General features: G+C 39.7%; 1 protein-coding gene across 5 annotated transcripts in view; it reads left to right on the forward strand.

Annotated features, from left to right (window-relative positions):
* cpx (synaptic transmission protein complexin) overlaps positions 1-7,500 on the forward strand; it is a 446,894-nt gene that overhangs the window by 103,911 nt on the left and 335,483 nt on the right. The window contains exon 1 of one of the 5 annotated variants that reach the window (XR_012967376.1): positions 4,498-4,597. The exons of the other annotated variants lie outside the window; for them this stretch is intronic. The gene's annotated coding sequence lies outside the window, so the exon portion shown is untranslated. Of the gene's footprint in view, positions 1-4,497; positions 4,598-7,500 lie in introns of those variants that run through there. 5 annotated transcript variants of the gene reach the window in all.

A 7,500-nucleotide genomic window follows, 5' to 3' on the forward strand; every position in this document is an offset into this window, starting at 1 on the left:
TGTGTATGAGAGAGAATATGCACAGTAAAAGCATTACCCGTAATATGGCTGATTAGCCGGCTATGGTGGAGAGGGAAGAAGAAAGTAGAGTCGCGTCAAGAAGAAAACGGGAGGAAGAAATAAAGACTAATGAAGACACGAAAACGGGCAGGCTAGTAACCTTTGAGTACGACACAGAGGGGGAAGAAGACAGAAAACGGGGATGAGAAATAAGTAGCAACGTGAATAAAAATGGTGCATAAAGTAGTCCCTAAAGGGAGATGGAGATGCCTCTTGAATAATGATGAGATTCAACAAGAATGTTGAAATGGACAGAAGAAAAAAAAGCGGACGATCAGGTAGCGTTTGTTTGGAGAAGCTCGGCAGACATAGAGGCAGAGAGGGGAGGCTTCAGTCGGAACGAGAACTGGAGGAACTCCGTGCCAAACAAAGAAGACGAAGAAGGGGAAGAAGGAGATGGAGATGATGACAGAAGATAAAGAAGGAGAAAAGACGAAGAAGGAAAAAGAGATGAAGAAAATGAAGTAGACAAAGATGATAAAAAAAAGCAGACGAAAAACGAGAAGACGAAGACAAAAAAGTAGAAGACGGAGAAGAAAAAGAAGACGAAGGAAAAGAAAAAAAAAAGAAGAAGAAGAAAGGAAAACAGTCTATGGGAAACTTGAGACTCTTTGGAGATGGATCTGGTGGCGAGGGTGACAGAGAAGCTTCTTCGGCGCACCCAAGGCATCGACGAAGAGGCGATGTCTTGTGTCACAGCGAGGTCTTGCAATAGGAGCAGCCTCGATATCATAAGAATATAAGAATGGAGGACAACGCAATAGTTATCGTCTATCATCCCCATCCATAAAGTTGTCTTATCTTCTTTTAAAACAACCAGTTGTTTCAGAGTTCACTACATATCTACTGAGTCTATTCCATTCGTTGCCCATTCCATTGGTTAACCAGTTTTTGCAAGTTTCCTTCTTGATTTAAGCATAAATTTGTCCATTCTAAATCTATTACTACGGGTCCTACCCTGCTGTCTTAGTATGAGGACCTTGCCAACATCACTCTTGTGAAATACCTTGACGCATTGAATACTTCCAATAGATTAACATTTAGCCCTACCGATACGGTGACATATACGGTTAGTATTTATTCTGCCTAAATAATGATAATCTTATTCATTTGAGAGCTGGACTTGTGTCAAAATGCAGTCTTGCTCAGTCGATATTCTGTATTGACCCAGTCATTTGGCACTGCTCAGAAATAAATATGAAAAGTTGATCAGCGTAGGGAACAGGTTAAAGACGAGGGAGAGGAAAGATACTGAGACTTGTTAAAGGCGAACGAAGAAGACTAGTTGGCGAGTAACCTACGCCTGGCGTTAGGGCAGGTAACATTCACTTATGGGAACCGGAGAGCAGTGCGGGATTCGAACCCACAACTAAGTGAATGCAAGGCCAGCATGATTCTGAATACGCTATCAGCCTACGAAGGTTCGGAGCATTGCATTAACACACCCTAAATGACATACAGATTTAGATTAGTCAACACCAGACACTTTCATTCATCTTGAGTGACATCACCGTTGCAAAGGTATTAGAATTATCTTATTCAGATGAGGGCGGGGTTGGTGTTGGGTGGATGTCACCCGTTGGAAAAAGGGGATTATAGAAATGTCAGCGAGAAGGAGACTCCATGAGGAAGAGAGCAGAGCAGGAAACCATAACAATTTGTGACAGGAGCCCAACGCAGGCGGAGGATGATGGATGAATGTCGTCTAGGAATAGACGACCTCTTGGGTAACGATCCGATGATTGCCCTTTCACTATGGGAATGGAGGAGGCGCGGAGGAGGGAGCGAGCGAGGGAGGGAGGGAGGGAGGGAGAGATCGTAGAGAGCGATGCCTGGAGGGGTTCGGCACATGACGAGGGCACTCAAAGGAGAGGGGAGAGAAAGAGAGAAGAGAGCTTCTCTCGTGCGCGCTCGGTAGAGAGGAGAAAGGGAGTCATAATACGGGAACGGATGAAAACATGGTCTTCCAGGTAGACTAAAAAAGGTACGAGCTTACGCTAAAAGTTACTTAACTGCGACTGAAGCCATCCCCGCTGGCTCAAACCCATCAGGGCAGATTGAAGTCACTGGTAGGTCCTGGGTATCGAACCCAGAATTATGAATTACAAGTTCTACATATCACGACGTTACATAATGTCACAAGAACATAAGAATGGAGGAGAATGCACGGGATCACAAGGCCTACACTATTTTAAACAGTTCCATGTCCATTACCATCTGTCATCCCTATCCATAAAGCTAACTACCTCAAACAACCCATTGTTTTGGCGCTCACTAACTACATGGTTACTAAGTCTATTCAATTCGTTAACCACTCTATTGGCAGACCAATCCTTACCTATCTCCTCCTTAAACCATTTTTTTTTATTTGAATAAGTTACTACGAGTCCTAGCGTGCTGTCTTAATATGATGACCTTGCCTACATAACCCTTGGTAAAGCCCTTGACCCATTTGAATACCTCTATAGCGTTAGACACTTAGAGATGAGGGTAGACGAGTAAGATGGCCTGACTGCAGAGAATAAATGCACAAGGCATACTACTTATAAGACTCGCGAATAATGCTATAAAGAATTCAGGTAATTTTTCACTGGCCTTTTACCTCCTTTCCTTTCTTCTTCGTTTTATTCTAAAGGATCGGTTTCCATGATATTTTTTCTTCATATGCACATTTTACTCTTTACCCAAATTGCCCTCTGCCCACTTAAAGATAAACAACAGTTGCATCGGTAGCACACAGTCTTCGTCTTCTTCTTCTTCTTCTTCTTCTTCTTCTTTTTCGCCTTTTCGGCGTGCCTGCCTTTCCTTTCTTCTTCTTTCTCCGTTTCTTCACCCACTGCTTCTGTCTTCCTTTCTTCCTTTCTTCTTTGTCTCCTTTCCACCCAATTCTTCTTCTTCTTTGCCTCGAGTCTTTCTCCCTCTATTTTCCTTTTCTGTCTCAGTTTTCTCTTTCGTTTTCTTTTCTCTCGTGTTAATTGCCATGACCCCCCTCTCCCCTCCCCTCCCCCACCCCACCCCACACGTTCTCCCGCTCTCTCTCCCTCCCTCCCTCCCTCCTTTTGGTATCTTTGCTCTCATTTCTCTCCTTCTCATTTGTCTACTTCTTATCTTCCAATTATTGCTGCTGCCAACTGCTACTGCTGCACTTGTTAAATTTTTCTTCTATTCCTCTTTTTTTTTTTCTTTTTCGCATTTATCCACTTCTTTTGTTCCAATTGCTGCTGCTGGTGACCGTTACTACGTCACTTATCAAAATGTCCTCCTACTCCTCCTCCTCCTCCTTTACTTTCTTTCCTCATCTCTCTTCTCTTCCTCCTTTTTTTCCTCACCAACTTCCTCTTGCTCTTTCTTCTCCTCTTCCTCCTATTCCTCTTATTCTTTATCGTCCACCTCTTCATCCTCCCCCTCTTAATCCTCTCAAATACCCCTTACTACCATCTCCCTAGTTCTTCGTCGCCTTTTTTTATCTTCCCATTTTCCTCACTCGTTTTCTTCTCCTCGTCCGACTTGGATGATAATAACGTTATGACGTCACGATAACAGTCGAGCTCGACTTGGTCGGTCTGACATTTGCAAGGCGAACGACCAGAAGATCAAGATCAAAATAATAGAACCGGAGTGGGACTAAGGAAACGACTTCAGAATCCTATTCCAACTTAAAACATTCTGTTGTCAAAGACAGGAACAATGGCTTAAACGATGGTTTCACTATTTTCACAGATAGTGTGAGGAATCTGTTGCTACGTCGATTTGGTGCATATCTACGAAAGGAAGTATATAAAGGAAGTGGGGAAAGGCAACAAATATGTAGATTTTTTTTTCTGTGGGCGTGGGTCTGCTTATGTGTACTCATGTATACGTATGCATATATATATATATATATATTTGTGTGTGTGTGTGTGTGTGTGTGTGTGTGTGTGTGTGTGCGCGTGATAATTTGCATGCTTTTGTAAACTAATGTAACTTGTTCAAGTCAGTCATAAAGGCGTAGGGTTTCTCTAAACTAAATTGAATTGTCTAGTGGTAGACAGAGTGAAATGATTTTAATGGGAAGAATGTTACAAGTTGAATCTACCTCATTATCTCTATTTTCTAAGCCATTTGATAAATAGAAAAGTTGATCCAACCCAAGTAGAATTCTTTGGTGTCAGATAACAATTTGATAGAAAGGAAGGAAGGCGTTTTAAAAGATTGAATCCTTGGGGAAGAAAGATATTTTTTGTACCAAGTACTCGAGTAAACAAAGAGAAAGGTAAGAGTAAAGTGAAATGGGAATAAGCCAAAGAGGGCTCGTCGGTCTGGCACAAAATGCACAGACACATCGGCCGCGGCGGCGGCGGCGACGGCGGCGACGGCGGCAGCGGCGTTGCTCCGGAGCTGATGTAAATAAATAATGACCAGCGAGGAACTGCTGAATCGATGGCGGAGGCTGAGGCTGCGAGAGGGAGCCAGTCGGCTCCCGAGCCAAGTCGCAAGTGGCCGAGCCGTGGGCAACAGTAGTCTGTGACCACTGGCTCGAGGCGGATCGTAGACACAAGTAAGGACGGTTGACACTTTATATATACATACATATATATTTTTCTCTATTATATGACAAAGCGACTTTGTTCGTTTAAAGGAAGTGTACTGATTCTCAAGGATCTTCTTGGTGATTGTGACTGGAAAAAAGAAAAAAATAATTAGTGATTTTCTTCTTTTTAAATATGAGACAAGAGGAGTGGAGAAAGGCAAAAGTCTTAGTAGAATTCATCGTCGATTTCAAGATTCAAAGAAAATAATGTATACAATAAGAAAGATGGTTTCCAGTGAAAATACTTAAAAAAAAACATGTTTTCGGGATGTAATGTCGATTCATGTGTAATGCATTTTCTTTTTTTTCACATAGATTACGTCATGAGAAATACTTAGCAGTTGAAATTGCACTAAGTCGACTCTCTTGAAAATTTCTAAAACTAGGAAAATATTTAATATTTCGGAAGAAAAAAAAGAAAACCGTGAGAATCAAATAGCATTTCAATAGTCTGGCATAATTTTGGAAGAATTTCAGAAACTCAAACTTTGGAGATTTGTAATATAAAGAAGTACCTGAACTGGTTTCCCGAGCTAGATGAAGCTACAAGGGCAGAGATAATTCAACTAATTCACTAAATTGGAGAACCATTTAAGCCACGTGGTATTAGGCTTCGATTTCTAGTATTATTTGTTTAACTAGGGCCGATTCTAGAATGCTTAATATACATTATGACTTTATATTGCTAATATTCTTTATTAAACTAGGGCAGAGTCTAGAATGTTTGATATATATTATGATATTATATTACTAGCATTCTCTGTTCAACTAGAACAGTCTATAGATTTTGTTATACTAAGAAGTTGCGTGATGATATCCTGCCATCCTTGACCTTAAAATGACATATTTTCAGCAAGGCACTATGTGACGTCACAGCATGTGTGTAACGCAACCTAACTTAACCTAACCAAATCTAACCTAACCTAACCTAATCTTATCTAATGTAACCTAACCTAACCTAATCTATTTTAATCTAACCTAACCTGACCTAACCTAACAACCTAATTTAACTTAGGTCAGGTTAACCTAACTTAATCTAATCTAATCTAATTTAACCTAATCTAGTCAAAGACCTATAAAAACTCGCGAGATTGTGGTGAAATCGACATTATTCTTTTCTTAGCCAAGACTTTCGTAAATGTTTGTACAACATCCATGCAATCCCAATGCTATTCAGCTGGGACTTGCAAACCGGAGCAGACACTCAAATAATTAATTTTTGATTGTCCTTTTGAATGATTTTGGACAGTTAAATTAATATGATAATACAGTGTTATGCATGCCTAAGTGTGTGGCTTCTATGGAAAATGGTTTAATAGAAGTACTGGTAATTACTATGTTTATACAAAAATAAAATGAAAAATGGGAAGCTGGAAATGTATGGTCTGCTGGCCTCGTAATTAGGCCACTGACATAAATAACGAGATAGCTGTGATGTAGTGAGTATGATAAAAACCTTATGCATAGTTCGTCATTAATACTCTTTGGATAAAAATTAGTCATTAGTTACGTTATTGTAGCGTTATTGTATTTTAATTCAAAACAAGTTAAATCCAGACGTCGGCAGTATTATTACATACTCTAATCCTGTTTTGTATTAACCAAATATTGTATGTATGTATGCATGCATGCATGCATGCATGTATGCATACATGTATGTATGTATGCATGCATGTATATGCATGCATGTATGTGCATGCATGTATGTATATGTATGTGCATGCATATATGTATGTGCATGCATATATGTATGTGCATGCATGCATGCATGTATATATGTATGTATGTGCATACATATATGTATGCATGTGCATACATATATGTATGCATGTTCCTCATTATGCAGTTAGAGGTGATGGTACCAAGTCGTTTGCCCTCGTTAACCTCTTCATACTTGTATTCACACACGATCAGTAATCCAGGAATTGTAAGAATTAACACAATGGATCCTATATACGTTATCTTCATGTAGTAATTTATTTAAATTGGAGAAATTTAGGCTTAAGAAGGAAAGAGGCAAGACCTGGTTTATTAACAGAATAGTTAATGATGGGTATAGACTTGTTAATCACGTAGTGAGGTCTGAAACGATTGGTTGCTTTATGAGAAGACAGGATAACTATATGGATAGGGATGACAGGTGATAAGGGACATGGAACTGCCTGGTGTAGGCCTTATGGTCTCTTGCAGTCTCCTCCATTCTTATGTTATTATGCCCACATGTCCAAGATGTGTTCAAGATAAGGAGTAATGTTAGGTCACCTGCATGTTTGTATGTCTGTTCGAGGGCGCTCAAGATTCCAGCAAGATTCCATGTGCATGTATGCCTCTACGTAGTTTTATTTACCTTCTGGAGTGTTTAGAGATAAGCTATCTTCCTGCCATCTCAACTTTTCCCAACTCAAACTCTTTCTACTTTGTTTAAATTGATTGTTCGGAACGTGTTTGTATATGTGCTTTGTCTGTACTTGTGAAAGTCTTTGTGTATTTGTGCGCGCGCGCGCGTGTATGAATGTGTATCTGTATCTGTGTATGCGTGTGTGTATATATATATATATATATATATGTATATATATACATATATGAATATTGTGTAACTGTATGTGTATATGTGTGTATACATACTAGAAACAATAAAAAATGATCGTAATATTTGGCTTGAGTCAGGATGTGATTCGTTCAACCCGATGAGCTCAACAACAGAGTTCATAATCGTTTGGGATTAAATGATGGATTATAGAGATTTATCAGTTTATAACAAGTATTGAACCTTGTTATACAGTGCTCTACTGGACGCTACGAAAACAAAACGTGATCATTTATGAAAAAGACGAAAGGAAATGGAAGATACAGAGGTAACTGACAACAAC

The sequence above is a fragment of the Oratosquilla oratoria genome, chromosome 20 (genome assembly GCF_046742065.1).
Source record: "Oratosquilla oratoria isolate Oo_2021 chromosome 20, ASM4674206v1, whole genome shotgun sequence".
Classification (NCBI taxonomy): domain Eukaryota; kingdom Metazoa; phylum Arthropoda; class Malacostraca; order Stomatopoda; family Squillidae; genus Oratosquilla; species Oratosquilla oratoria.